The 27,652-nt window shown below is 41.0% G+C and overlaps 1 long non-coding RNA gene across 2 annotated transcripts; it reads left to right on the plus strand.

The window, feature by feature from the left end:
* The first annotated feature begins 148 nt into the window (after window positions 1–148).
* Window positions 149–24,115, plus strand: LOC116973183. 2 transcript variants are annotated; one of them, XR_004412011.1, is made up of 3 exons: window positions 149–345; window positions 23,605–23,705; window positions 23,885–24,115. It is a non-coding gene; the product is annotated as an uncharacterized LOC116973183 (long non-coding RNA). The 2 variants fall into 2 exon arrangements; XR_004412012.1 differs by lacking the exons at window positions 23,605–23,705; window positions 23,885–24,115 and adding exons at window positions 14,610–14,729; window positions 16,329–16,446.
* Window positions 24,116–27,652: the final 3,537 nt, after the last annotated feature.

Here is a 27,652-nt window from a genome sequence, read left to right on the forward strand (position 1 = left end):
CCCATCAATGCGGTCGATTTGAAGTCCTGTAACTGTCTAGATGTGATACAAAACGTAGAATCTGCCTGCCGGTTTAGTTTTCTATCTATTTATATGTCTACCTTTTCCGAAACATTTAGAGATATGCCTGCACTGTGCAATAAGAGGGCACACCTCCGCCTGCCTCTCCATCAATCTATCTCTCCCATTGGATGCACACCATCTCAGTAAAACTTACAATTGGAGTACATTGAATGATTTAGTTCGACCCAATTGTTTCTCCGTTTGGCAGAGTCCACCACCAAAGAAAATTAAGCATTTGCATTTAAAACATGAAGATATACCGATAACACCATGGTGTATGAGGTGAGTTGAACCAATTTTATGACTTTACGTCTTGACTTTTAGATCAATCCCCGATATAACAATCATTTGGTTACAATGAATAAATAAACAGATTGTCCAAGTAGGTAACATATTTCACCCCCACCTCCCATCCCTGCAAGTCCTACCACCCCCCCCCCCCCCCCCCCCCCCCCCACTACCACTTCACAATACTTCGATCACAGATTACTAATCAAATAGCTACGCGGTTAACGACATGGAATTAGATAGTTTTCCAAGGGTTGATTATAAAATAGATATCCAATTCATGTTGGATCGAGAATTTTTGGAGTTTACAAAAGCTGTAACAATGGACAGTTGTTTCCGAAAAGATAAACATGTACATCCTCAATCCTATAGATTTGCGCTTTATGTTTACAACTTTCAAGAAGATAACAATACAATTTGATTAATATCGTCCCAATCAACGTTTCGTTTATGTCCAGTTGCAAATCAATTTTCTGAAATGTTCATATCACACGAGTTGTATTCTCACATCTCACCATTTTGTATAATACATGTAATAATATTTTGTATGCCTTTTTATTGCTATTGATGGTCACAAAAAAATAAAAGTTTAATGAAACAATTTATGCCGTACATTATTTTTTCCCTCTTTCTGCACATAACATGCGAGATAAACACAGTTTTCTATGCGGTTATACATTATTTTCCCGATAGACACGTTATACACAGGAGAACGTTCGTATAAACACGAAGAATGATACAAAACATATGGTTATAAGTAGATAGAAGATCTGCGCAAAACTACGCAGTAACTAAATTTTAGTTGCAGACCATACAAAGTTGTCATTCTCTTTCCGTTAGACGTAGACAGATATAAATGACTCGGTTTACAATATATTGACAGATTGGGGCAACAAAAAAAGATATAGGTAGGTTCATGGCTGTGCGAATATGTAGATAGACGGGTTGCTGTAGAATCAGTTGCTTTATTCTGAACGAGAACCCAAAATTCACGCACTACAATTTTAGAAGAAAAACATGCATTTGCCAAAGCTAATTCGCAAGTTAAAAAAATGTATCGAAACTGAATTTGATTGATTGGTCATGGCTGGTTTGCGATCATTTAATGATGATATGATTTTACTGGAAACGGAGAGGGTGAGCGGGGCCCGGGGTTATGCCTGATTCCACCGCGCCATCAATAAACACAACAGCTGTTTCTATCAGCTGATCTTTTCTCACAAAAGAGCGTTTAAATCGAATTGTACGTTATTATGGAAGTGACCAAGCTATTGCCTGCATCAATAATGCCAATTACAGGTATGTTTCCTTGTAACGACATACACCGAAACAAGGTAACCCTAACTCCAGACTGTGCTTGAAATAAATTTAACAACGATCAAACCAAAGTTTCGGAAGTCGTCTTAGCGTTTTGTTTGCACAAATTGATACAATTCTGTTGCTGAATTTGTTACTTCTGATCATCATTACAACATGCAGTTTATAAACGTGTAACTTAGTAATGGATATTAATAGATATATTTTAATTGCCTAATTATTGGCATGAATTGTACTGGTCGGCCCTCTTGCTCAAATAAACTGGTGGATTTTAATTTTAATTTCAATTTATATCTTATCCAAATAATTTTCGAAAAAATCTTCCCCATAATATACATCGTCAACTCTTTTGTGAACTTGTAATTGTGGAACGCTTTTACTATTGTAGCAACATTAAAAATAAACGTTGTTAGCGTAACTTTCGCGCTCTCGAACCACGTAACTTGATGGGAGAGGGTTTAAGGGACGATGCAGAGTTTTAGATGAAGTGACACGATGGGCCAGTTAATATTATATGTAGTCGCCCTGCCCTCTGTCGGGAAGTGGATGTAAACGCGCCATCAGGGCAAAACAAAATTCATTGCGCAGTGAGAGAACACTTCACTGCTCCTACCCCCTTGGGACAATAAATAACACTGATAGAAATATCGCTATGAATATAATTTGATATTTTCCCACTTTGATCGGCACAGTTGTTATCATAAGTAGGAGGGTCCGCGCCTCTCTTCCTAAGATATCCCGCGTACCCCGTGGAAATAATAACTTGTTTCAGCGCGTTTCTAAATTGTGTTTAACCAAATAACACAATTATTTCAGCTGATAATATTAACAGTGGGTTAACATGATTAAGCCTCCGTCCATAGAAGAATAAAAACCCAGCGATACCAATACGGATATCATGGACTTGCGTAAACATTGCATGCAAGACATTAATCTGGACACTGGTTGTATTTCGATGGGTAATATCATAACTGACCAAATAAGTAGACGTTATTGTTATAAGAATGTTTTAATCAGTCTTGCGTTTGCAAATCTGGATAATTGGCGTGCTCTTGTCAAAATTACCCCCTAAAAAAAGGTGAGCTGAAATGTGTTTGCTCCAGAGCTGGGCGATTCATATCGTCTGCTTTAATAGACTGGATTAGACACGTCATTTACAGTGTTCACACACAATGTAAGAAAGGAAATACTTAAACGCAGTACAATATTATCATTGCATTATTTTGTTGACCCCGTTACTAATACAACTACCTTGATCTTTCACCCAAGATATTTCAAAGTCAATGTAATATTTCAAATTTGCGCAACAGCAGTGATTTATACAAAAATACCTTTCAAATATTGATATATAACTAAAATCTTGTTGGTTCATCTATTGCCGTTTGACTTTCGTAAACATTTTTTAGTTGGATTTATATTTTTCATCTCCATTTACGTCAATAAATTTTAATTTTCCTGCAGCACCAAATAAACTAAAACATGAGCCATCTTAAAGAGTTAATACCTGTATTTATTCACAATAGTGCCATCGCGTGGAGTCTGTGGGGAAACGCAAGTAGGCTTTATCCACGAAATGTTTTGTGCATTTTTAAAACATCTGAATCGCATCACAATCTTAGTAGATTTGATAGTTTCTGCATAATCAACAACAAAATAAAGTACGATTTTCTTTTGTCTGGTGCAGTTATAAATTATATAGCTACAAAGTGAATTCAGTTGAAGAACAGGTGTCAGAGGTTATGGGGAGAAGGCAGGGGAATGGGGTTAGGAGGGAGCGATAGATCAGCCATGATTGAATGACGGTATAGACTTGATGGGCCGAATGGCCTAATTCTACTCCTATCTCTTATGACCTTGTGACAACACGTAAGTACAACTTGAGTAGCGCCAGTGTAGCTCTGGACCTGCCCGTGCGGCCATTGCAGAGCCAATAAAACTGCAGTTCCAGGTCCTTTCTTTGATATGCTAGCCCTAACTGCAATGTAACCAATGGAAATCAAACATTTGTAGTTAATTTTTAATCGCAAATTTTAAAAGAGCCAAAAAGCAATAACTGCATTTACGCAGCATCTTTAAGAACAGAAATTTCGGAGCAATAGTATGGAGATGGAGCAGGGAGAATTAAAATAAGTGAAACGACTCACAGGTAATAAAACGTTTATCACAATATTAAGGGAAGTGTTTAAAAGAATATACGGCAGCCTCAGGGCCTGAGTGGTTTCAGGAAACACTTCTGAGAGTGGGATCTAGAACTTGGTGAAGAAAGAGAAGGGGCAATGTAGTCTGTTGATAAGATAGAGTGGCGTGTGGTGGTCACAGGTCAATCAAGAGACCAAAAACAAAGGGCGGCTCAGTTGCTACCTTACAGCGGGTTCGATCCTGACTACGGGTGCTGTTTGCACGGAGTTTTTAACTCGTGTCGCCAGGAGCTCCGGTTTCCTCCCACCCTCCAAAGGCGCACAGGTTTGTAGGTTCATTGGCTTCGTAAAATTGTAAATTGTCCCCAGTGTGTGTAGAATAGTGTTAATGTGCAGGGATCGCTGGTCGACAAGGAATAGGTGGGCCAAAGGGCCTATTTCCGCACAGAATCTCTAAAGTAAACAACTTAACTAAAGTAGATAACTGTTCATTGAAATGATTTGGGAAATTGAGAGCCAGCGTAGCTCCATGATGAAGAGATGGAACAATTCTATGTTTCTATCTGCCACAGAAGGTAGTTGAGGCCAGTTCATTGGCTATATTTAAGAGGGAGTTAGATGTGGCCCTTGTGGCTATAGGGATCAGGGGATATGGAGAGAAGGAAGGTACAGGATACTGAGTTGGATGATCAGCCATGATCATATTGAATGACGCTGCAGGCTCGAAGGGCCGAATGGCCTACTCCTGCACCTAATTTCTATGTTTCTATGTTTCTAATGTGACAAATTTACACCCAGGATAGGTATTGGATATTATGATATTTGATATTATGGATTTGTGCAGGAGGAATTGAACCTAAAATTTGCAAGATGGTGCCAGAGTATGGTGGCTCTTGGTATGCTGGTCCTCATCAGCGAAGAACAGCAGTGCAGTGGTAGAGTTGCTGACTTATACAGCGCCAGAGACCCATGTTCGATCCTGATTATGGGTACTGTCTGAATAGAGTTTGTACAATTGCCCTGTGACCACGTGGATTTTCTCTGGGTGCTCCGGTTACTTCCCACATTGAGAGGGATATGGGACAGAAGCGCATAACTGGGACCAACGTCTTGTACTATGGAATGTAACATAACACCCCAACTTCAATACTCATTTCCCTGACTGATGATCAACATGCTGAAAGCCTTCTTCACTACCTTATGGGATGCCACTTTCAGAGATGTATGTACTTGTACTCCTACATTCTTCTGCTCTACAATACTTCTGAGGCCCTACTGTGAAAGTCTGCTCGACTTCCCAAAATGCAACACCTCACACTTATCTGAATTAAACCCCATTAAGCATTCAAGATTCTGCTTCACTCTTGATAACCATCTCCACTCTATACAATACCACATATTCAGGCCGACGGGGCGGCGGGTGTGGACTGGGAACGCGGCTGGAGGCCTTTATTGAGGTGCTGCGGTCTCGATGCCTTCCGGATCGCTGCGTAGAAGCCCGGGTCGGGGCCCGGCCCTGACCTCGCTGGTCGGTTGGAGGAGCCGGGCCTCATTGATCAGGGTCGGCGGTGCGGTCGACGGAACCCACGGCTGGGGCCGGCTCCACGGAGGCGTGAAGTGGGGTGTCGACAGTGGTGAGGCCTCAGCAGCTGTGAAGCCTCTCGATGATGGGGCCTCAGCGGCGGCGATGCCTCACGGGTTGGCCCACGGTCAACGGTCGATGAGCGTGTGGAGGAGCCGTGAGGGGGAGGGGAAGAACAATGGAGGACCCGGCATGGGGGGAACTGTCGTGAGGGGGAGGGGAAGAACAATGGGCAATTGGGGAGGGGGGAGAACAAAGGACATTGGGGACCCGGCGTGGGGGACCCGCTGTGGGGGGGAGGGCGGAACAAAAGGAGGATCCTCTAGTATCTTTGTTTGTAACTTTGTCAGCGCCGTAGCTTGCCGCTATTTGTATACATTGGGTATGCAGCAAAGAATTTCACTGTGCCTACTCACATATGACAATAAAGTATTCCATTTCATTCCAAAATCATTGTCTTCTTATCTCCATTTTTGGACCAATGATTTGATTAGAGCTAGATAGGGCTCTTAAAAATAGCGGAGTCAAGGGATATGGGGAGAAGGCAGGAACGGGGTACTGATTGGGGATGATCAGCCATGATCACATCACACTTCGGCTGGCTCGAAGGGCCGAATGGCCTACTCATGCACCTATTGTCTATTGTCTATTGTCTTTTTTTTTTCTTTTTTTAAATTTTTTTAAATTTATTTTTATTAGAAGTACAGTAAATTACAGTAATACACATCACATATATCTTATTACATTTGTTGTACCACTTCATTTTTCGAGCTTTAAAAAAGGTAGTAATAAAAGAAGTAAGGAAAGTGAGCAAGAGTCGTGAAGGTGCAGGAAAGTGTTGGGAAAAGAAAGCCCCTTAGAGAAGAAGTTAGAGAAGGAAGTAAAGAAAGGAAATAGACCCTAGAAAGAAAAGAAAAAAAAGGAGAAACAATCGCTCTATTATAACACAAAACTCCGCAAAAAAGGATATACCAACCGTGTTTTTTTCACCCCCCGTTACCAGATCCTGGTACCATTTATTTTTTAAGTTACTATTGCACCTTATGCTTGTAATAGTTCCATAAATGCAGACCATGTCTTTTGGAAGTGGTCTGCTTTGCCTGCTAGGAGGAGTCTCATCTCTTCCAGGTGTAATGTTTCGAACATGTTTGAAATCCACATTTTTATTGTTGGTATTGGAGCGTTTTTCCAGAATTTGAGTATAAGCTTTTTTCCTATTATTAGCCCGTAATTAAGTAAGTTCTTTTGAAACACGTTTAGTTCGGGGTTACCTTCCGATATTCCAAAAATGATCCATTCTGCTTTTGGTACAAGTTTTATTTTAATTAATTTTGTGCAGATTTCAAATATTTCGTTCCAGAATTTTTGGATTTTTATACAAAAAAACAAAATAGTGCGCTATGTGCTTCTTGTGACTAACATTTATCACAAGTGGGTGAGACATTGGGGAAAAGTTTATTTATTTTGGTTTTTGAATAATATAGTCTATGTAATGTTTTGAAATGAATTAATGTCGTACGTTGATCGAGCATTTATGCACATATAGTAAGTGTTTATCCCAGCTCTCTTTTGAAATTTTTATAGCTAGTTCTTGTTCCCAGTATCTTCTAATACCATCAGTTGTAGGTATTTCTATATTTAAAATAATGTTGTATAAGTATGATATTAGATTTGCTGATTCAGCCTTTGTCTTCATGGCTTCATCCAATAAGTCTGGGGACATGTTATTGTATATTTGTGTATTTTTTCAGATAGTCACGGATTTGAAGATATTTAAAATATTGATTATTTTTCAAATTATATTTCAGTTGTAATTGTTGAAATGATAATAATTTTCCCAATACATACAAGTCTCCGAGCGTTTTGATTCCCATTCTTTCCCATTGTGTAAATGATTTATCTATAATTGAAGGTTTAAACGACGGATTATTGACTATTAGCATTAAAAGAGTTAGATTTCTTAATTTTAGATTCTGTTTTATTTGTTTCCAAGTTCTAATTGTGTTATGTATCATTGGATTTTTATTGTAATTTTTATTATTCAGATTCATTGGTGAGAGGAGAGTCACTCCTGTATTACACGGAGAGCAGTCCTCTCTCTCCATTACAATCCAGTCCACCTGCTGGGCAGAGTTGTCCAGCAGGTGAATCATATTTTTAATATTTACTGCCCAATTATAGTACATAAAGTTAGGGAGCGCTAGACCACCCATCTCTTTTGGTTTACTAAGGTGTGCTCTTTGTATTCTGTGGGATTTATAATCCCATATAAAATTTGTGATGTCTGAGTCCAATTTTTTGAAAAACTTTTTTGGAAGATATATAGGTATTGATTGAAATAAATATAGGATTTGTGGTAAAAAGATCATTTTTATAGCATTTATTCGACCTATTAAAGACATCGGGAGCGTTTTCCAACTATTGTCTATTGTCTATTAGTTCTGTATCCAAATGATTCTGATGAAACCCACACCAAGCTTTGGTGAGCAGGACATTGGTGATTAAATGCCACCTCATAACACCACCAAGGGCAATTTCTATTACTTTGTTGATGATTATTGTACGTGGAGATTTTTCCCTGAAGGTGCTAATGGATGAAATCTTACTTCATTCACCCATTTGTAATCAGCTGCACTTTGATTTAAGTTGAATACTGAAAGGCTGGGATAGAGTGAATGTGGAGAGGATGTTTCCACCAATGGGAGGATCTAGGACCAGAGGCTATCATAGCCTCAGAGTAAAAGGACAGACCTTTAGAAAGAAGATGAGGAGGAATTTCATTAGTCAGAGGGTGGTGAATCTGTGGAATTAATTGCCACAGAAGGCTGCGGAGGCCGTCAATGGATATTTTTAAGGTGGAGATTGATAGTAAGGGTGTCAGAGGTTATGGGGATAATGCAGGAGAATGTGGTTGAGAGGGAAAGATAGACCAGCCATGATTGAATAACGGAATACACTTGATGGGCCGAATGGCCCAATTCTGCTCCTATGACATATGAACTTAAGAACTTAAGAACTTAAGAAAGTAACACCATGTTCAAATCCCTCAGCAGCAGCTGCCACCTGCATCTATGATTTATCCATCTGAATTGTAGTGGTTATTTTAAGGTAGTGGCCATAATACTATCCCATTGAACACTGAAAAAGAAGAATGAGTTAAAACAAGGAATGTTGCTATAAGGCAATAGTGTTAGCACAATACACTTTCAAAATCCAGGCTAGTAGACTGTGATTTTTCCAGGAATAACTAGAGATATTTGCAAGGAAAAGCTCATAAAATTGTTTGTTAGCCATTGAAGATGCTTTATTATGTTAAGCATTCTGGCATTATGTCAATTATGGACATTGTTATCAATTTGTATCAACTTCATTGAGTCATTGCAAGATATTATTTTTCACTGCTTAACATGAAGTATTGAAGAGGGAGCAGAGTCAAATAGCCAAATTACTATTTTCTAACTCTCTAAGCTACTAATCATGTTTTCCCTGATGTTAACAAAGTAACATTACCTGTGTAGGAAGGAGCTGCAGATGCTGGTTTACACCGAAGATAGACACAAAAAGCTGGAGTAACTCAGCGGGATAGGCAGCATCTCTGGAGAGACGGAATGGGTGACATAATAATAACAATATTACATCATTAATTTATTGTTCTATTTTTATTATTTGATTTACAGGTGTTGCATTTTGGGAAGTCTAACCTGGGCAGGTTCTACACAGTGAATGGCAGGGTTCTGGGAAGTGTTGTAGACGAGAGGGATTCTGGGTTGCTGATACATAGTTCCTTGATAGTTGCATCACAAGTAAATAGGGTGACCAAGAGGGCTTTCGGCACACTGACCTTCATCAGTCAGAGTATTGAGTATAGAAGTTGGGAGGTTATGTTACAGTTGCACAAGACATTGGTGAGGCTACATTTAAAGTTCAGTTTTGGTTACCCTGTTACCGGAAAGATGGAGAGGGTGCAGAGAAGTTTTACGACAATGTTGCAGGTCTCTAGGTCCTGAGCTGTAGCGAGAGGTTGAGCTGGCTATGACTTTATTCCTTGGAGCTCAGGAGGACGAGTGGTGTTCTTGTAGTTGTATAAGATCATGAGAGATGTAAATAGAGTAAATGCACATATTACCAAAAGTATGGGGAATCAAGAACCAGAGTAGATAGGTTTAAGGCGAGGGGGGAAATACAAACCTGAGGGGGAATCTTTTTTACACAATGTATGGTAGTTGTACGGAACGAGCTGCCGGATGAGGTAGTTGAGGCAGGTACTATAACAATGTTTAAAAAACATTTAGACAAGTCTATTTTTGGGATAGGTTTGGAGGGATATGGGCCAAACGCAGGCAGGTGGAACTAGTTTGATGAGTCGAGACAGTGAGTGAATTTAAATTGTTTATTTTACAATGGTAAAACAACGAATAAACTCAGGTTGTTTCGTGAGCCAGAGCTTCGCGAGCCAGAGCTCGACGGCCCTCTCGGCGAGCTCCATGGGGTCAGTGAAATCGGCACCGTCGAGCATGAGGCGGATGTCATCAGGCATCTGCTCTAAGAACGCCTGTTCGAAGAGCAGACATGGGCGGTGGCCGTCCATCAGGGCAAGCATTTCGGCCATCAGCGTGGACAGCTTGAGATCGCCCAACCCGTCCATGTGTAAGAGGTGGGCGGCGCGATCTCTGCGGCTAAGCCTGAACGTGCGGAGGAGGAGGGCCTTGAGGCCTTCGTTTTTGCGAGCGCCGGTGGGTCCTGTAGGAATGGCAGTGGCTGTTAAGCCATCTCCTGTGTGAGCACACCGACGATGTGAAAGTACTTGGTGTCGTCCACCACGATGTTGCGGAGATGAAACTGCGTTTCTACGTGGGCAAACCAAACCTGTGGCTGTTCGGCCCAGAACACGGACAGCTTGAGGCCAACGGCATTCTGCTGAGCGTCAGGAATGGCGGCGGCTTGCATTCTTGACATCCAATATACGAGTGTACGCGTCGGGGTCACCAGTTTGGCGAGTCGAGACAGTGAGTGAATTTAAATTGTTTTATTTTGCAATGGTAAAACAACGAATAAACTCAGGTCGGTAAGACAGCCAAAAATCGATGCTACTTCCACAAGTGTGGCGCTAGACTGATACAACTTGGTAAAAAGCGTGCAAATATCGCCCCCCCCTCCCCCGTGCCCACGTGACTGGTGCAACCAATCCGAGGGTTTGACTACTCAAAGTCACCACCAGGTGTTGCTACACTAGTGTAGATAGCACATGTTGGTCCATGTGGGCAAGTTGGGTCCTGGGGGCTGTTTCCATGTTGTTGTATGACTATGATTCTCATTTACTTGATATTTAAGCTAAAAGAGGTTGTTATTAATTTGTTGCACCGGTTGCTAATTGATTAGTTGAGTAAAGGTAAATTTAGTTGGGACTGGTTAATGTGGGCCAGTTAAAGCAAATCAATGCAATCCCTCAAAGCAACAAGGACGCTGAACTGAAAGTAAAAGGCCGCAGATGCTGCAAATCTGAAATAAAGCAAAAAAATGCTGGAAATAGTCATCATCTGTAGAAAGAGAAATAGTTAATGTTTCAGATTGACGATCCCTCACACAAATGGAAATGTGAGAAAACAAGTCAGTTTTAACTTGCAGTGATAATATGGGTGGGGAGGGGGAAGGAAAAATAGATAGGATGAAAGGATAAGAAGTCTAGGTTGCTGAGGTGATTCAACTGATCATGAAACTGATTGATTAATAAAATAACAAAGTCAGAGAGAGAGAGAGACAGACAGGCAGACAGACAGACAGACAGACAGACAGACAGACAGACAGACAGACAGACAGACAGACAGACAGAGAACAGGCTCTTTGGTCCAACTTGCTCATGCCAACCTATACAGTATGCCCTATCCACACGTCCCACCTGGCTGCATTTGGCCCATATCTATCTATATATGTCCTATCCATATACAGTGGCTTGCAAAAGTTTTCATACCCCTTGAACTTTTCCACATTTTGTCACGTTACAACCACAAACATAAAAGTATTTTATTGGGATTTTATGTGATAGACCAACACAAAGTGGTGCATAATTGTGAAGTGGAAGGAAAATGATACATGGTTTTCAAATATTTTACAAATAAAAAACTGAAAAGTGTGGCTTGCAAAAGTATACAGCCCCCCTGAGTCAATACTTTGTAGAACCACCTTTCGCTGCAATTACAGCTGCAAGTCTTTTGGGGTATGTCTCTACCAGCTTTGCACATCTAGAGACTGAAATTTTTGCCCATTCTTCTTTGCAAAATAGCCCAAGCTCAGTCAGATTGGATGGAGAGCGTCTGTGAACAGCAATTTTCAAATCTTGCCAGAGATTCTCAATTGGATTTAGGTCTGGACTTTGACTGGGCCATTCGAACACATGAATATGCTTTGAACTAAACCATTCCATTGTAGCTCTGGCTGTATGTTTAGGGTCGTTGTCCTGCTGGAAGGTGAACCTCCGCCCCAGTCTCAAGTCTTTTGCAGACTCTAACAGGTTTTCTTCCAAGATTGCCCTGTATTTGGCTCCATCCATCTTCCCATCAACTCTGACCAGCTTCCCTGTCCATGCTGAAGAAAAGCATCCCCACAGCATGATGCTGCCACCACCATGTTTCACAGTGGGGATGGTGTGTTCAGGGTGATGTATAGTGTTAGTTTTCCGCCACACATAGCGTTTTGCATTTAAGCCAAAAACTTCAATTTTGGTCTCATCTGACCAGAGCACCTTCCTCCACATGTTTGCTGTGTCCCCCACATGGCTTGTGGCAAACTGCAAACAGGACTTCTTATGGCTTTTTTTCAACAATGGCTTTCTTCTTGCCACTCTTCCATAAAGGCCCGATTTGTGGAGTGCACGACTAATAGTTGTCCTGTGGACAGAATCTCCCACCTGAGCTGTGGATCTCTGCAGCTCCTCCAGAGTTACCATGGGCCTATTGGCTGCTTCTCTGATCAATGCTCTCCTTGCCCGGCCTGCCAGTTTAGGTGGACGGCCATGTCTTGGTAGGTTTGCAGTTGTGCCATACTCTTTCCATTTTCGGGTGATGGATTGAACAGTGCTCCGTGAGATGTTCAAAGCTTGGGATATTTTTTTATAACCTAACCCTGCTTTAAACTTCTCCACAACTTTATCCCTGACCTGTCTGGTGTGTTCCTTGGGCTTCATGATGCTGTTTGTTCACGAATGTTCTCTAACAAACCTCTGAAGCCTTCACAGAACAGCTGTATTTATACTGAGATTAGATTACACACAAGTGGACTCTATTTACTAATTAGGTGACTTCTGAAGGCAATTGGTTGCACTGGATTTTATTTAGGGGTATCAGAGTAAAGGGGGCTGAATATCTTTGCACGCCACACTTTTCTGTTTTTTATTTGTAAAAAAATTTGAAAACCATGTATCATTTTCCTTCCACTTCACAATTATGCGCCACTTTGTGTTGGTCTATCACATAAAATCCCAATAAAATACATTTACATTTGTGGTTGTAACGTGACAAAATGTGGAAAAGTTCAAGGGGTATGAATACTTTTGCAAGCCACAGTACCTGTCCAAATGTCTTTTAAATGCTGTTATAGCACCAACCTCACCAACCTCCACTGGCAGCTCACTTCATATACCCTCCACTCTCTGTGTGAAAAGGTTCCCCCTCATGTTCCTACTAAATCTTTCCGAACTCACCTTGAACATAGTTACTCTGGTTCTTGATTCCCCTAATCCGAGTAAAACACTCATGTACATCCACCCAATCTATTCCCTTCATGATCTTATACACCTCTATAACATAATCCCTCATTCTCCTGCACGTAAAGTAAGAAAGACCTAGCCTGCCCAACCTCTCCCTATAGCTCAAGTCCTGGCAACATCCTTGTAAATTTTCCCTGCACTCTTTCAAGTTTAACAAAATCCTTCCTACAGCAGGGTCACTATAATAGACCACAATACTCCGAAAGTGGCCTCATCCACATCTCGTACAAACTATAACATAACATTGCAACTTCTATACTCAATACCCTGACTGGTGAAGGCCAATGTACTGAAAGCCCTCTTGACCACCCTACCTACCTGTGATACCACTTTCAAGAAACTACGAACCTGTACTCCTAGATTCCTTTGCTAAGCAACTCTCCCCAGGGCCCTGACATCCACCGTGAAGGTCCTGCCCTGGTTTGTCTTCCCCTAATGCAACACATCACGTTTATCTGCATTTAGTTCCATTAACCATTCCTCGCCCATTTGGCAATTGATCAAGATCCTGCTGTAAATTTTGATACCCATCTTTGCTATCTACGATGCAACCCACTTTGGAGTCATCTACCAACTTTCTAATCATGCCTTCTACATTATTAACTAGATCATGGATGTTGACCACAAACATCACTGGGCCCAGCACCGATCCTTGAGGCACACCACGAGTCACAGGCCTCCTGTCCAAAAAACAACATACCACCATCACCCTTCCATGAAGTCAATTCTCTATCCAGTTGGTTAGCTCTCCCTGTACCCCTGTGCAATCTAACCTTCCAGAGCAGCCTACCATGTGGAACCTTTCAAAATGCCTTGCAGAAGTCCGTATAAACAACTTCTATGGCTTTACCCTCATCAACCTTTTTGATTACTTCAAAACATGCAATCAGATTCATGACAAGTTTTCTCTCGTACAAAACCATTCCGACTATTCCTAATCCCCCTATTTATCCAAATGTATAACTGAGAACCCTCTCCAGTAATTTGCCTACCTCAGATGTTAGGCACACTGGTCTATAGTTCCTAGGCTTTTCCTTGTTGTTCTGATGAAAACAGTAAAAATAAGTTGTAAGACATTTTCAAATTTGATAATAAGACCCAAAGGAATTAATGTGCCCAGGTGAAAGAGGATATGCTGTTCTTCTAGCTTATGTTAAGCTTCATTGGTACAGGGCAAGGAAGGATTCACAGATACTCTAAATAGGTCACAGTTGATCACAAGTGTGCTGATGAGGAGATATTAGTGAAGGGATTATGGAATCATTAAATCTTTAATTTTTTGGTAATTTATTCCACAAGATCTATGGGTTTATCAAACATGATGTTTTCAATATTTTGCATTATGAAGTCAAAGGCGATATACAATTTCAGTCAATTTAACATTGTTAAGACAGTATTGCTATGTTGTCAGAAGGATTTCGTATGTGCTGCCAGAACATAATTCAAATCTTCATTTCAGGCAAAGAAATGTTCCAGAAATTGTGGGGAAATATTATACTGCATCCAGATGTGGACTTCAGTTCCAAGATTCAAAGAAATTAAAAAAGAAGTCTCAATAACTCAAAAGTAGTTGCATAAGGTAGGTATGTTACAATACTTACCTTCAGCGGTGCTGCAGTTCTGCCACTGGCCATGTGAGCGATTTTGGAGCCTTTGAGGGGGGGTGGGGGCGGGGTTAAAACGCGTTTTTTTCCTACCTTGTCCTGGATTAGATATTGTTGGAGTGCAAGCTTTTGCTGAAGAATTGTTTCGACGGCCGATCTGTGTTTTTTAAAAATTGCCCGACAAGTTCAACGCTGGAGTAATTTTAAAATCAGCTTCTAAAGCCATCAACGTCGACAACGGGGACAGATTTCAGGTACGGGACAGGTAAAGGAAAGCCGTTTATTTTATGTATAAAAGTGCTCCTTAAGATGCCTTTAATTCACATTTTACATTGTGAAACGGTGATTTTTTCACCATACAAACTGGCAGTATTTTTCCTGCCGATATGGGGTTTAAATTCACCGCAACCGCAACATTCCAAATGATCGCGTTCCAGAAAAACCCACTCGCAAGATGATTTAAATGGCCATTAATTTACACGTATTATACATTAAATTCCTTCCATTTGGCCTATAAATCCATGACAATGAGATTTAAAAATTGTTATATTGTGAATTCTTGTGTGAATGTTATTTGGACACAGGCTATTAAAAAATGTTAAGAAATTGATAGATGTTTAGATCTAGTAATTGAATTTTATAATTAGCTACAATTAGGTAACTAACTAATTATATGCTTTAATTTCAAGTCATCTAAGTAAGATTGTTTCATATTTGTTTCAGAATGCTTCAAAATCCATAATAACTGAACATTTATTTCAGTTTTCTTAATTTTTAAGAAAGTTATGGGCTTTTGACTGTCCTCGATCACAGCTTTTGAGTTAAGTCAATGGAAAAGCAATAGGGAACAAGATGCTAATTTCCGAGTATGAAAATGGCCATAACTTTTTTAATACTGATGATATGAAAGTGAATTAGGTGTCACATTAAACTTCTTTTTATGCTTTATCTGATGGGATAAATTACAGACTTGATTTTTAAAATCTCAAAATTTTGTAACATTGCTACATAAGGTTGAGTTAACATAATTTAAAGTGTTCCGCCATGAAGTACCACCATCATAATGCATTTGTTTCAAGCATTTCTGAAATACTATTTGTTATTTTCTCTCAGATGATGCAAACTTTGAACAATGTTCTGCCTATTATTTTGAAAAACATTTGCTCGGTTTAGAGTTAAGTATATTAATATGACTGAGGTACAGTGAAAAGCTTTTGCTTGTGTGCTGTCAAATCGAATCAGATAATAGTGCACATTAATATAATCAAGCTAAAGTACAAAATGTAGTGAGAAGAGAAAGATACAGTGCAGAATATTGTGTATGGGAAATACAGTACATAGCCTGTGGTGAATACAGGTACTGTAGATGCCCTTAGAGTGCAATATCACAATTCTTTATGCATTAAGAGAGCATCACAAGGGTGTTTATTATAAAATACCATCAAAGCATGTAGCTTTGGGCGATTTATTTTGTCTAGGCGGTTTGGGTGCATTTTAGTGTTAACATAGAATAAGTTACCCAGGACCAGGCTCAGAAGGATAATACCTTCTCATTCTTTTGTCTTCCCCTACAGCAAAGTCTCAAAGCAGATGAACCTTATGGCACATGAAACATGTGCCAAACAACTCTACTTTATGTTCAAGAAGGAACTGCAGATGCTGGAAAATCGAAGGTACACAAAAATGCTGGAGAAACTCAGCGGGTGCAGCAGCATCTATGGAGCTAAGGAAATAGGTAACGTTTCGGGCCAAAACCCTTCTTCAGACTGATAGCCAGAGTGAGCAACACCGGAAATTGGAGGAACAGCACCTCATATTCCGCTTGGAGAGCCTGCATCCGGTGGGCATGAACATTGAATTCTCCCAATTTTGTTAGCCCTTGCTGTCTCCTCCTCTTCCTTAGCCCTCGAGCTGTCTCCTCCCATCCCCCAGCCCTCGGGCTCCTCCTCCTCCCTTTTTTTCCCTTCCTTCTCCCTGCCACATCCTATCAGTCTGAAGAAGGGTTTCGGCCCGAAACGTTGCCTATTTCCTTCGCTCCATAGATGCTGCTGCACCCGCTGAGTTTCTCCAGCATTTTTGTGTACCAACTCTACTTTATGGTTTGGTCCTTCAAGGCATTAAACAGAAGAGCTTCCGATATACCATATGTAGAATCCAGGACCATGCTGTGAAGCAGAGTTTTGGAAAATAATGACAATCAACTGAAGTAAGTGAGAGTTCATCGCCCACCCTGGCATGTCACCATGCACCCTGGAGATGGAGTTAGCCGCACATCTATCCCCATTCTTATTAGTATAATACAATATTTAATAACGCTATGATGGTCTAAAAAATAATTATCCATATCTTGGTGATTCATCTTTTCTGGTTGCGAAGCTTTCAGCAAGAATCATGTCAAAATGAAAATATGGGGAAGATTTATCACAGCAGTGTATTTAGCTGCTGGAGCGCAAGCTTTTACTTACTCTGAATATTACAGAATTGTATATTCCATACAGCAGTTTACCCACTGGGGCTCCTTACTGGAAATGGATACGTACCACCCTAATTTCCCTCTCCATTAAAATGAGTGAATACTAAATAGTGGGGAATATTCAGTTTTCAACATTTTTTCTCTGCAAGTAAACATTTACACAAGCAGGGTTAATATATATAATAATTATGCAGGGAATGCCTCATTTGCAAATATATAAATCTTATGCACTTTCTAGGACAAATTTCATGGTATATTAATGGAATGTATTAATTGAAAGGAGAAGCATATTGTCAAATAGAACTCTGCAAATGTGTTGCCACTTTGACTCCAGAGGTCTATTTGACAATATCCTTGTTGAGTTTAGTTTGAGTTTAGCAAATGTGTCAGTAGTGGGATTCGGTCTCACACCTCCAGTGGAGACTGTGAGCTGTAAGACCTGGGATGTCAGGACTGGGATGTCAACGACTGATTCCTGGGATGTCAGGACTTACATATGAAGAAAGACTGGATAGACTCGGTTTGTACTCGCTAGAATTGAGAAGATTGAGGGGGGATCTTATAGAAACGTACAAAATTCTTAAGGGGTTGGACAGCCTAGATGCAGGAAGATTGTTCCCGATGTTGGGGAAGTCCAGAACAAGGGGTTACAGGTTAAGGATAAGGGGGAAATCTTTTAGGACCGAGATGAGAATTTTTTTTTTCACACAGAGAGTGTTGAATCTCTGGAATTCTCTGCCACAGAAGGTAGTTGAGGCCAGTTCATTGGCTATATTTAAGAGGGAGTTAGATGTGGCCCTTGTTGCTAAAGGAATCAGGGGGTATGGAGAGAAGGCAGGTACAGGATACTGAGTTGGATGATCAGCCATGATCATATTGAATGGCGGTGCAGGCTCGAAGGGCCGAATGGCCTACTCCTGCACCTATTTTCTATGTTTCTATGAACGCAGTGCCTCACTGCTCAGCCATCCTGGTGTATGCTATGCCATCCTTACAATGTTATTATTGCATTCTATTACTACACTAATATAATATATTTTGTCTTAGAAAACGTATAAGAATTATATTTTAAAGAAACTCTTTGATTTATTGTAAAATTAAACTCCCTGAGTCATGGTTCCACTTTAATACCATTTGCAGGTATCAGTTAAGGTGGCACAGTGGCACAGTTGATAGCATTGCTGCTCACAGCTCTGGTGACGGGTTCAATCCTGACATCTGGTTCTATCTTTGTGGAGTGTACATGTGCTCCCTGTAATTGTGTGTGTTCCTCTAGGTGCTCCACTTTCCTCCCACATCATTTGACTGCTGCAAAAATTTCAGAGGAATCTGGGAGAAGTTGATGGGAATGTAGGGAGAATTAAATTAAATCCCATTATGTGGGATTAGTGTAAATGGATGCTTGATGGTCAATATAAATTCAGGATGCTAAAATATCTATCCCCACATTGTATAACTCTATAACTCTATGGAGTTGTAAATAATTGTCAAAATGCCATGTAATTACTTCTGTGTTGTTATTCAATATTTTCACACAAACCCTTAATCTCTGCCATTTTTTTCCGAAAGAAGCACCTAAATAAGGTGAATATTCTCACAAGAAACAACGGACTTTCAATTTATTACTAGTCAATAATAATAATACTACTATTAGGTGTCATCAATGTTTATTAAAGAATATGAATGGGGCCGCCAATACCTACAGTGCTGTTGTGGATGGAAATGTAAGTGGACCATTTGATTTAGGCTATGATCATTGGTTTCAGCATTACATGTTTAAAATTGATACACCTCAATTGATATCATAGAGTGAAACAATTTTCCTAAATTATAAATTGTTCTAAGCAATGCCCAGATAAATCAACATATGTGTACAGAGCTGAATACGTATACAGTGTGAAGATGGGTCTCAATCGAAACGTGATCACTCTGAAGAAGGGTCGCGACCTGAAACGTCACCCGTTCATTTTCTCTCAAGATGCTGCCTGTCCCGCTGAGTTACTCCAGCATTTTGTGTCTATCTGTGATTTAAACCAGCATCTACAGTTCATTCCTACGTATACAGAGCGATTAATATTGGTTAAAAAATTGGTTAGAGACACAATTTCGTTTTATGTCATAGAATCAAAGCATCATAAAGCATGGAATCAGACCCTTTGCCACAACTTGTTCTGGCTGATCAAGTTGTATAGTTGAGGTGGTCTCCTTTGCCTGCGTGTAACCCATATCCCTTGAAACCTTTCCTATTCACATACCTTTCTAAATATATTTTAAAAGTCATCATTGTACCTACAGCTAGTTGGGATCCTTCTTCAGACTGATTGTAATAGGAGAGAGAAAGCTGGAAGAGATGGCACTGTCCTGGAATCCAACTCTCTTCCAAGTATCATCACCTCTACTACAATCACCCTGAAGAAGCCCAAACCAAAACAGCTCCGTCTGGCAGCTTGTTCCATATACGCAACACTCTTTGCATGGATAAATTGTCCCTTGGGTCCCTTTTTAAATATTTTCCCTCTCACCTTTCTCCCGCCTCCCATGTTCCAAGGAAGGAAGTCCAAGTCTATAATTCAAGCTCTCCAATTCTGGGCCTGGACCAGCTAAGGGTGGGCCAAGGAGTGAATGATGAAACTTAACTGAAAAGTATGAAGTAGAAACATAGAAACATAGAAAAATAGGTGCAGGAGTAGGCCATTCGGCCCTTTGAGCTAGCACCACCATTCAATATGATAATGGCTGATAATTCTAAATCAGTACCCCATTCCTGCTTTTTCCCCATATACCTTGATTCCTTTTGCCCTAAGAGCTAAATCTAACTCTCTCTTGACATTTGCATTTTGGTAAATTAATCTAGGACAGGACTTACAAAGTAAAGGATAGACCCCTGGAAAGTATTATAGAGCAGCGAGACTTAAGGGTACTGGTACACACTCCCTGAAAGTAGCAACGCAGGTAGATAGGATAGTGAACAAGGCATTTGGCCTACTTGCCTTCATCAGTAAGGACAGTGAGTACGGGATTTGGGAAAGCTGTACAAAATATAGCCACAAGGAATTGGAGATGCGCTTTACTAAAAAAGACACAAAATGTGAACACTGCCCAGTCCATCATCGGCTCTGACCTCCCTACCATCGAGGGGATCTATCGCAGTCGCTGCCTCAAAAAGGCTGCCAGCATCATCAAAGATCCACACCATCCTGGCCACTCACTCATCTCCCCGCTGCCTTCAGGTAAAGGGTACAGGAGCCTGAAATCTGCAACATCCAGGTTCAGGAATAGCTGCTTCCCCACAGTAATCAGGCTATTAAACTCCTCAAACAAAACTCTGATCATTGTCTATTGCACTTTATCTGTTTATTTATGTGTGTGTATATATATTCATTGGTATATGGTCACACTGATCTGATCTGTTCTCTTCTGTATTTATTTATGCCTACTATGTTCTGTTGTGTTGAAGCAACGCAAGAATGTCATTGTCCTATCTGGGACACATGACAATAAACTCTCTTGAATCTTGAATCTTGAAAAGCAGGAGTAACCCAGCGGGTCATGCAGCATCTCTGGAGAACATGGATATGCAATGTTTTGGTTTGGGCTTCTTCAGGGTGATTGTAGTAGAGGTGTTGAAACTTGGAAGAGAGTTGGATGCCAGGACAGTGCCATCTCTTCCAGCTTTCACTCTCCTATTACAATCAGTCTGAAGAAGGATTCCAACCATAAACATTGTCTATGTTTGCCAGGGATTCTGCCTGACCCATTGAGTTACTCCTGCACTTTATACTTTATATTTAGCTGTATAAGATGCAACACCACATTTGGAATATTATGTGCAGTGCTGGTCACCCGGATATAGGAAGGATGTCATTAAACTGGAAAGAGTGCAGAGAAGATTTATAAAGATGTTGCCGGGACTCGAGGGCCTGAGCTATAGTGAGGGGTCAGGCTTTATTCCTTGGAGTGCATGAGTCTAAGTGGTGATCTTATAGAGGTGTATAAAATTGTGAGGTGTATTGAAAAGGTAAATGCATAGTGACATTTTACCCATCAAGAACCAGACGATAATAGGAACCTGAGTGGCAATATTTTCACCTGGATGGTGGTGGGTATATGGTACGTTGCCAGAGGAAGTATTTGAGGCAGGTTCTATGGAACAACAATATTGAGAGCTATATTCTGAACTCTGTATCTTCACCTTTGCCCAATCTATTGTACTTGAGTTTGACTTGATTGTAGTAATGTATGGCAGTTTAAAGGAGATGCAGTAACAGAGGAAAGTGGATTATGGTACTATGAAGGAGTAACTCTGTAAATAGAAGCAAATAATACAGTAGGAGGTAGCAAAGTATTATACATCACCATTTATGCATTAGCTAAGGTATTGTGGATGATAAAAATGTGGTATATCTTCACTGTAATGGAACATAGAGTAGCAGGGATTACCAGATTATTTTCCTTGGAGCAGAGAAGTGTGATTTAATCTTGAAGGGCTCCAGTGGGATAAGTAATGAAAAATCATTATCATTGTAGGGGCTTGTTAGCAGTGGACATGGAGCTCAGGTAATTGGCTGGACCACAAGAGGGTGGCTATGGATATTTTAACATTTGCCAACTGAATTGTTTAATAATTATACACTATATGGAGCAACATCAGCCACTGTATACATTGACACAAGGAACTGCATATGCAGGAATCTTGAGCAAAACACAAAATGCTGGGGGAACTCAATGGGTCAGACAACATCTGTGGGGGAATTGACAAATTAAGTTTTGGGTCGGGATCCTTTTTCAGTCTGATGATCAGATTGAACAAGGGTGCCAACCTGAAACGTTGACTGTCCATTCCCTCCACAGATACAACCTGATCCACTGAGCTCCTCCAGCACTTTGTGTTTTAGTCACTATACTGTACATGGCCTTGTTTGACCACCAAAACTTTTGGCTCCATCAATCAGTAGGGAGCGAAGAACTTCATTTTAACTACATCCTTGCTGACATTACAATGCATTTCAGTTGTTTTTTATTTTTACCAGCAGTGTTGAATAGTTAAACTAAAGCACTGGGATTCATTTCAGTTTAGTAGACATATGGACAATAAAATAGACTGTTTCTGTATCAACTGAACTACATTAATTAGTATAATTAGGTATCACAATATTGCTTTGAATTAATTACTCATGTACACCTCATATATAATTTCTAATGGAGCTAAGATGACTCCAAGGCAAAAGTGCTTCATCTCTCTCAGTGAGTGAGAAAAAGTGATCATTACATGTGGCCCTCATACACCTCCTAGTGGCCACATAAGGTTGGCTCTTGTAGAAGTTACAACGAAAGAAGCTCACACAGCAAACTTCTCAGTAATTTATCCATTGAGTAGTTGTGCAAATATTTGGGTGTAGAACTCAGGTGTGACACCTACACTCAATGCTTAAACAAAGCAAATAGCCACTTACACAGAGTAACATGGGCGATTTATTCCCCGAGAACTCAACCAAAACAAATCCTCGTGTATTCTATTTTCCTCGTTGCATAGAAACATAGAAGATAGGTGCAGGAGTAGGCCATTCGGCCCATTCGAGCCAGCAACGCCATTCAATATGATCATGGTTGATCACCCAAAATCAGTACTCTGTTCTTGCTTTTTACCCATATCCCTTGATTCCGTTAGCCCTAAGAGCTAAATCTAACTCCCTCTTGAAAACATCTAGTGAATTGGCCACTGCCTTCAGGGAGAAAGTGAAGGCTTTGGAGAGGGTGCAGAAAAGGTTCACCACTCTGCTGCCTGGATTAGTGGGTATTAGCTACAGGGAGAGGTTGGACAGACTTGGATTGTTTCCTCTAGAGGAGCAGAGGTTGCAGGGAGACCTGAAATAAGTATATAAATTTTGAGAGGCATAGATAAGTAGACAGTCAGAACCTTTTTCTGAGGGTGAAATTTTCAAAGATTAGAAGGGATAGGGGAAAGATAAGAGAGGCAAAACTTGAAGGAGATGATTGGTGCAAGATTTTTGGAGGAGGGTGGGTGCCAAGATCACGCTGCTTGGGGCAGTGGTGAAGGTAGATACAACAGTGATGTTTAAGAGGCTCTTAGATAGGAACATTAATTTGCAGTGAATGAAGGGTTATAAATCATGCGTAGGTAGATGACATTAGTTTATCTTGGCATCATGTTTAGCACTGTGGGCTGAAGGGCCTGTTCCTGTGCTGTACTATTCTATGTTCTATATTTTGTTAGTCAGGAAGAGGTTGTTGGGACAGTGGCAGTGGTGGTGAGGGGAGTGGGGTAAGATATTAAAAAATCAAGCAATATCACAGTGTTTCCACAGCTTTTTGTACGAGGAATATTCACCCAAGTATTAAATGAAATGTATCTTTAGTTCCAGAACCATGAAATTCTTCATCTGTGTTGTAAACTTTGAACATTTATTGAGGAAAACCCATGTCTTCCATGGAAAAAGAAATACAATGTTGATTATCTGTAAGTATCTATTATAATTGTCACAGAGAATCAATAAAAGCAAATTGTTCATCGGTGAAAATCTTAAATCTAATTGGAACCTCATTAGATCCATTGATGTAGGTATTATATAGTCATCTTCTTAGTATATATTGAATTCACAATGTACCTTATTCATCATGATCATTCATCTTTTACAGATGCGCCGTAGAAAGCATTTTATCAGCATGGTTTGGGAACAGATCAATCCAAGACCGCAAGAAAGTACAGAGAATTATGGACGCAGCCCAGACCATCCGAGGGCCTGCCAGTGTTGAATCTCCTCCTGGCGCAGCCTGGGGACGTCAGGAGCTGCGGACTCCGGTGGGAAGCGGCTGATTTGGAGGTCTAAGCCGCTGAGGTTGGCCTCCCGTTCCGACGTCGGAGTGCCAACATCCCGGCGAGCGGGCCTGAGCGGCGGGCTGCCCGTAGCAGCGACTGTGGAAGGTTCCGGAGGCCCCGACCACGGGTGAACATCAGAGGAAGATGGCTGACTTTGGTGCCCTCCCTCACAGTGGGAAACTTTTGATTCTGCTGTGTGGGGATGTTTCATGTTTGAACTCCATCGTGTGTTGTGTACTTTATTTTATTGTATGGCTGTTATGGTGATCATATTTCACTATGCCAACTGGCACATGTGACAAATAAATGTATCTTGTATCACACAATCCATCCTCCATTCCATTGACTCCATTTGCACTTCACGCTGTCTCGGCAAGGCCACCAGCATAATCAAGGACGAGTCTCACACCGGTCACTCCCTCTTCTTCCCTCTCTCACCAGGCAACAGGTACAAAAATGTGAAAACGCACACCTCCAGATTCAGAGAGAGTTTCTTCCCAGCTGTTATCAGGCAACTGAACCATCCTATCAACAACTACAGAGCAGTCCTGAACTACTATCTACCTCAGGTGCAGCAGGCAGTGAAGAAAGCGAATGGTATGTTAGCTTTCATAGCAAAAGGATTTGAGTATAGGAGCAGGGAGGTTCTACTGCAGTTGTACAGGGTCTTGGTGAGACCACACCTGGAGTATTGCGTACAGTTTTGGTCTCCAAATCTGAGGAATGACATTATTGCCATAGAGGGAGTGCAGAGAAGGTTCACCAGACTGATTCCTGGGATGTCAGGACTGTCTTATGAAGAAAGACTGGATAGACTTGGTTTATACTCTCTAGAATTTAGGAGATTGAGAGGGGATCTTATAGAAACTTATAAAATTCTTAAGGGGTTGGACAGGCTAGATGCAGGAAGATTGCTCCCGATGTTGGGGAAGTCCAGGACAAGGGGTCACAGCTTAAGGATAAGGGGGAAATCCTTTAAAACCGAGATGAGAAGAACTTTTTTCACACAGAGAGTGGTGAATCTCTGGAACTCTCTGCCACAGAGGGTAGTCGAGGCCAGTTCATTGGCTATCTTTAAGAGGGAGTTAGATGTGGCCCTTGTGGCTAAGGGGATCAGAGGGTATGGAGAGAAGGCAGGTACGGGATACTGAGTTGGATGATCAGCCATGATCATATTGAATGGCGGTGCAGGCTCGAAGGGTCGAATGGCCTACTCCTGCACCTAATTTCTATGTTTCTATGTTTCATTGGAGATACTCGGGCTATCTTTCATTGGATTTCACTGAACTTTATCTTGCACAAAAATCTATTCCCTTTATCATGTATCTGTACGCCGTGGATGGTTAGATTGCAATCGTATAGACTTTAAGCTGACTGGTCAGCATGCACCAAAGGCTTTTCACTGCACCTCGGCACGTAACAATAAACTAAACTGAACTAGACCTCCAAATCACTCACAGCATAAGATGCCAATGATCTGAACAAATGTTTAAATCTTTAAAAAATATTATAATCCAGCACACAAATTAGCAGTAGGAGTAAACAAATCAGCCCTTCAAACCTGCTCCACTATATTTTATAAAAGCACGGCTGATCTAAGGGCAACCTGATCTCTACAATCCCATCGTCATGGTATCCTTTCATCCCGGTCAATCAAATATCTATTTACCTCTCTGTTAAAAATATTCAGACTGCTTTGATCGCTCTATTTTTTTAAATAAATTTGAGATATATTAAATGTATAAGGTATTAAATTTTACTTCAGAGCGAAGGAAATAGGCAACGTTTCGGGCCGAAACCTTTCTTCAGACCAAAACTTCGGCCCGAAACGTTGCCTATTTCCTTCGCTTCATAGATGCTGCCTCACCCGCTGAGTTTCTCCAGCATTTTTGGCTACCTTCGATTTTCCAGCATCTGCAGTTCATTCTTAAATAAATTCTACTTCATCCTAGATCCCTTGCTTTTGTTTTTAAATCACAATCATTGTGTTCAAGCTTCCATTAGATCTCATGACCAAATCCATCCTGATTATCTGTTCGACAGTGTAAGATGTTTTATCTCCATGGTGCTACATTTGGTCAGATCAGTACCCGACATCCCGTGCATCCTATTGTTGTGCCACAGTGGGGCACCAATGAGACACATGACAGTCTCAGAATTCTGCTCATTTGTTATCGGTGAGTTTACATGAACACTACTGCTGTTCTTTAATACAGTCATCCATCATTACTGTTGTGCTAACCAGCTCCTTAAAGTAAGTGTCAGAAGTGTCAGGTCAAATAAGGTTGTAGTAGGGGAGTTTAACTTTCCCAATATAGATTGCGTAAATCATAGTGTGAAGGGTTTAAATGGGGTACAATTCCTCATAAGTGTTCAGGAGAATTTTCTTCAGCAGTATGTAGAGGCCCCCACATGTGAGAGGGCAAAGCTGGATCTAGTATAGGGAAATTGGGAAAGGCAAGTTAATGAAGTGTCTGTGGAGAAGCCTTTTGGGACCAGTGACCACAGTTCGATTAGGTTTAAGATAGTTATGGATAGGGACGGAGATGCTCCACATGTTAAAATGCTCAACTGGGGTAAGGCTAACTTTGAGGGTATGAGAGAAGGTCTCGCTCAAGTTGACTGGAGCAGGTTATTTGAGGGGAAAGGACATAGGCCAAGTGGGATGTTTTTAAAAGTGTGCTCAGGATATGTACATCCCCGTTAGTGAAGGGCAAAGCAGGTAAATATAAGGAAGCTTGGCTGACAAGGGAAATTGAGGCATTGGTCAAAAACAAGAATGGGACAGGTACAGGCAGCTGGGATCAAGTGCATCCGTGGAACAGTTTCAGGAGCTAAGGAGTAAACTGAAAATGGAGATCAGTAGAGCAAAAAGGGACCAGGAGATAACTCTGGTGGGTAGCATTAAGGACAATCACAAAAGATTTTATAAATACATAAGGGGGAAAGGGGTAACTAGGGAGAGAGTAGGATCTCTCAGGAATCAAAGCGGTCACCTCTGTGTGGAGTCATAAAAGATGGGCAATGTCCTCAATTAATATTTCTCCTCTATATTTACCGAGAAGAAAGACGGAGGAACTTGGGGCAGTAAATGGAAGTGTCTTGGGAGCAGTCAGTGTTACTGTCGAAGACGTACTGAAGGTAATGTCGTGTATGAAGATAGACAAATATCCAGGGCCTGATCAGATATATCCAAGGACATTGCAGGAAACTATTGAGGAAATTGCGGGGGCCCTGGTTGATATTTACGAGTCGTCCTTAAATACAGGAGAGGTGCCGGAAGACTGGAGGGTGGCAAGCTCAGTCTTTCCAATCTTTCCTCATATGACAGTCCCGCCATCCTGGTAATTAACCTTGTGAACCTATGCTGCACTGCCTCAATAGCAAGGATGATGTTCCTCAAATTAGGAGTCCAAAACTGCACACAATACTCCAGATGTGGTCTCACCAGACCCCTGTACAACTGCAGAAGGCCTATACTCAAATCCTCTCGTTATGAAGGCCAACATGCCATTAGCTTTCTTCACTGCCTGCTGTACCTGCCTGTTTACTTTCAGTGACTGGTGCACACTGCCACCCAGCTTTGT

Source organism: Amblyraja radiata, chromosome 5 (assembly GCF_010909765.2).
Source record: "Amblyraja radiata isolate CabotCenter1 chromosome 5, sAmbRad1.1.pri, whole genome shotgun sequence".
Lineage (NCBI taxonomy): Eukaryota > Metazoa > Chordata > Chondrichthyes > Rajiformes > Rajidae > Amblyraja > Amblyraja radiata.